This window comes from Palaemon carinicauda, chromosome 11, assembly GCF_036898095.1.
Source record: "Palaemon carinicauda isolate YSFRI2023 chromosome 11, ASM3689809v2, whole genome shotgun sequence".
Taxonomy (NCBI): domain Eukaryota; kingdom Metazoa; phylum Arthropoda; class Malacostraca; order Decapoda; family Palaemonidae; genus Palaemon; species Palaemon carinicauda.
Window position 1 is genome coordinate 103438327 of NC_090735.1, and position 5000 is coordinate 103443326.

Below are 5000 nucleotides of genomic sequence, written 5' to 3' on the forward strand. Positions count from 1 at the left end.
ATAGTTCTTATTATCTTTTTCTCTTCATTCGTACAATCCGCCAGTAACTGGGAAAAGGACATATCAATAGGAAGGTGATGAAGACATAGGCCAAGATTTGTTGATTTTACGTACATCGAGGTATTAAAGCTATTATTGCTTGTTTCTACAAGGACATCAAGGAAGGGGAGACGTCCTTGGAGGCTGTGCCCGAGGGTGAACCTGAGCGAGCTGCATTCCTCGAAAATGCAATGCAGTTCTTCTATGCACTACATTGACGGTACTTTCATAAAAACAGCCAATCAGGAGTGCATAGAAAAACTGCGCTGAATTTTCGAGGAATGCAGCTCGCTCAGGTTCACCCTCGAGCACAGCCTCCAAGGACGTCTCCCCTTTCTTGATGTCCTTGTAGAAACAAGCAATAATGCCATGCAAGATGACTTGAAGAAGACGAACGTAGTGTACCGATATAAATGCCCTTTCCAGGAATGTCCTGGCACCTACATCAGGATGACGAAGATGCGTCTTTCTAAGAGATTATCTTGCCACGTGCAACAGGGTGCAATAAAAATGCATTGCCTCCAAAAACATAATTTCAAGATAACAAGGGAGCATATAGTGAAAAATGTAACCATCATCGGCCGTGCCCTTGACAGTAGACGTCTCCGGAAAATGGAAGCTCTTTTCATTCAACAACAAAGACCTAACGTCAACACCACGCAAGAAGGGACCTTATTGCCAACATGTATAAGGTCCACCACTAACAAAAGTCCAGGCAATAACAACTATGACAGGACTGATATAGCAGAAGGTCAAAACATGGATTATCTCCTGACAGAACACGCCGGCTAGGCAGAGGCCACTACCTCCTAGGATTAATGGTCTCCACCCTAGGGTGGTTCTTGACCACTAAAGATGGAATGTCGAAGCAGGACTCCTTATATAAGCCATCAAAACAACACCTGCATGCCCAGTTCTCACTCAGCTCCCACTGAGAGAGGACCTTCTGCCTGCTGCTGCTGCTGCTTGCTGCCTGGACTGATGACTGCTGCCTCCCCCCCTGCTGCTGGTGCCTGCCTCTCTCTTCACTTAGCTGATATTCTCGGCTGCCTGGAGAGATCGCCGCCGCCGATCTCGACGCCGATTTTTTGCCGAATTCGCCGTCGATTTCTCGACGTTTTTGCCGTTGCTGTCTGCTGTACTGAAAAGGGCCTTTCCCCTATTTTGGCTGTTATCAGCCCCCTTCTATAAGAGATTGTCTTTGACAAGTTAGGCTTTGCCTTCTTCTACGTAACCTTCCCTTACTAAAAGATTCTCCTGTGGAAAATCTGGTAGCTGTTGTGGTCTTAAAACGCCAGTTGAAACAGGGCCCAAGGGTCAAAACTTCCCACTCTCGCCGTCTGTGGCAAGTGGCACAGGACTGATAGGCTTGGCGCCTATAAGCCAATGTTTTAGACATTAGGAAATAGGAATAGATCCTTGCTAACTGGCGTAAATAAGCCAGAATTTCAAGATAGGTGTTAGGACTTAGCTCCAATAAAAAGTTAGGAGTGTACTGTGTTTTTGTATTACCAAAACCTCCCTACCTGCAGGAGTAGACTGCTGGGCCGTCTTAGTGCTGGAATGCAGTAAGGAGGCTCCCCAGCTGCTATTTTTGCAGGTTAGTATCTAGCTAAACAGAGTTAGGTTCAGTACTGCTCTATCAATAGGATAGTTTAGGATTTCCCCTCATTAATAATAATTCCCTTTCAGATTCTGTGTTTCGTTTTTCTACCTATAACTATAACTTTGTCTGGGGCCTTAGGGCTTAAAGGGTTGGACAACCCCACCAGACACACTGTCTATCTTCGATCAACTCCTCACCTTCCTTCCCACCAAGGACTTGTCCTGGAGACCGGTAAATGAACTGCTAGAAATTGAGTTAGAAGCCATGGCTTCTGGCGAAGTAGAGATGCACTCTGACCTGATCCCTTGTCTGACCGACCCTCAGAACAGAAAAGGGAACCAACTGGATACGGATTCGGATGAACAAGAAGGCCAAACCTGGACTGAAGTTAACAGACGTAAAAAGCAAGCCTGAAAGAACAACCCCAAGATGGACACCAGGCCTGCTGATCAGGATAACAACCCTACAGTTGGAAATATCCAATAAGACCTATTTCTTCAGAGTCCTGGCTGAAAACTCATCGGAGGCATTCAAGGCTATTGCAGCCTTTGAGATAAAACATAAAAACATTCAAATGGTTGCCAACACAAACAGGCAGGGCCAGTGGACCATCTCCACCAGGGATGCAAGAGCCCTGATCACTCTTAGGAGCACCTCCGACATCAAGCTGCAAGAGCTTAAGGAGAAAGAAAAAATTAAAAATGGCAGTTGTGGTAGGCTACCCAACTGATATGATGGCGAGCCATCTGTTGAAACTGCCCAACATTACTGCGGCAGAAAGGATGAAAAATAAGGCTTGCTTCCTTACCTAGGTCATCCTAGTCCCCTTCAAAGGGCCTCGCCCAAAAAAAGTCGACCTGGGCCTCTTTGGAAACTTCTGGGTCAAGAAGTACTACCCTGATCCCCTAAGATGCTACAATTGCCAGAAATTTGGGCATCAAAGGGACCAATGCCAGGCAAAGGTCCCAACCTGCGCGGTCTGCAGCCAAAGAGGAGCTAAGCAAGCCCTCTAGAGCCAGATCCTCGTCCAGAGCTCCAAAGCCTGCAACTCAGGGACCTAAACCAATGCCCAGAACTATTTTCATTAAGACCACGGTCTTAAGGGAAAAACTTACAGATTTAGTCACACTGGCCGTGACTGGAAAAATCAATGTGGAAGCTATTGCAACCAGCATTGAGCAAGTCCTGATGGACTTTGTCTCCAGACCAAAGTCCTCCCAACCCCCCTCTCATGCTATCCAGATCACCTCTCATTCTTCAACCACCACACCTACCATCCCATCACCTCAATCACCTGTACCTTCCACATCCGCTACACCAGATCCCACCCCCATCATCCTACTCATCCCATCCACCACCCCTTCATCCACTCTCACTCCATCCACCTCATCCGCTGAGGTCAAGGCAATTGCCTTTGCCCCAAGGGACCCGAGACAATTCTCTTCAACTTACATCCAGGAGTAAGAGTTCTTAATTGGAACTCAGCCGGAGTAAGATAAAAAATGTCCTCCCTGATTGCAGTATGCAAAACTGAGGATATAGATGTAATCCTGCTACAAAAAACTAATTTAACAGCAGGAAGGAAACTTAAAATAACAGGTTACAACGCCTACATCACACCACAGATAGGCACAGACAGAGGCCTAGCTACTCTAGGTAAAACAAGCATACCAACAACAAGGTTACACAACCCTATTCCTTGTGGTACCAATGTAGAAACACTAGCAGTAACAATAACATTACTGAATCAAAAAATTGCCATATACAGGAAAGTAAACAGGGAGGACACAGGAGAGCTACAGCTGACACAACTCTTTGCTCACGCAGAAAGAACACCAACAATTATTTGTTGGGATTTTAATGCACATCACCATTTTTTATCATCCCTATCAATGACAAACCCCTCAGGGGAACACATAGCCTTCGCCCTGGAGGAATTTGAAGGAGTCGCCCTCCTAAACACAGGGCATCCTACACACTTAAGAGGGGGCAGACTAGATCTGACCTTTGTTACAACAGCAATAAACCAAGTGGCAAGTACAATCAACCCTGATTAGTGATCACTTTGCCACAGTAACAGAATTGGAGATGCATCAACTACCTCCTTTTCCACCACCTCCACCAAGATAGAATCAGGACCTAGCAGACTGGGTCTGCTTTCGACTAGCCATAGAGGAATGGGCAGCAAGCTACATTTCTCCAGATGACATAGATCAGCTAGAAAAAGACCCAGTTGATGCTTTTCACAATGCAGCCAACAGAGCTATGCCCCTAAGGGCAATAGGAGGTAACTATACATACAAGGACTCCTGGTACTACTGCCCAGAAGTAAGAAGGCTGAAAACCAGACTAAACAGAGTCACAAAAATATACAGAAGAAGGTCCACAGTAGAAAACAGAGAGCTACTGCAAACAGTCAAAACAGAAACACATCTAAGAATCCATGAAATAAGAATTGAAAAATGGATGGATTGGTGTTCAAGCCTGTCAGGGTACACTACTCTAACTGAGCTATGGAAATGGCTACACAGAGTAGCCGGAAAAAAAGAGGAAGACACCAGTTGCCATACACCCACACCCACAAGAGGAGGCAGAAAGAATTGCAACAACCTTTGCAAACAGGACACTGTCAGCTAATCTTTCCCCTGAAACCAGAATGCTACAAGAGCAACTGGCGCCAGCCAGTTGGGAAGAGATCAACACAGCCTGCCTACAGCAGGATGACAGAGACACCCCATACACAGTTGAGAAACTACGAGCAGTACAAAAATCAGGGAAGGATACTACACCAGGAGCAGACAAGATCACCTACACAATGATCAAGCACATGGGTCCAGCAGGAAAAACCGCATTCCTGAGGTTGTTAAACAAAACAAACCTTGAGCACACAAGGCGTCAAGCCTGGAGGCAGCAAGACACGCAACCAATCCCAAAGCTAAAGGATCCAGGAAATCCTAGACCAATAGCCTTAGTATCCTGTATGGAAAAAACAGGAGAAAAAATGGTCCTAAACAGGATGAAATACAAAATTGGCCCCCTAAACAAGCAGCTATATGCATATCAGGAGGGAATTGGTACTTCTGAATGCATCACTGATGTATTAAGCTGTATAAATCAAAACAAGGCAACAATAGTCTTCTTAGACTTTGAAAAAGCCTTCGAGCTAGCAAGCCCGGTGGCAATGCTGCACTCAGTGGCCAAAAAAGGAGTCAAAGGTCACCTACTAGCATGGACTAAAAACTATGTGCTAGGAAGGCAAGCTAGAGTTAAATTCCAAGGAGTGATTTCTACCTATCACGAATTGGAAAATGGCACACCGCAAGGAGGGATTCTTAGCCCCCTACTATTCAACATC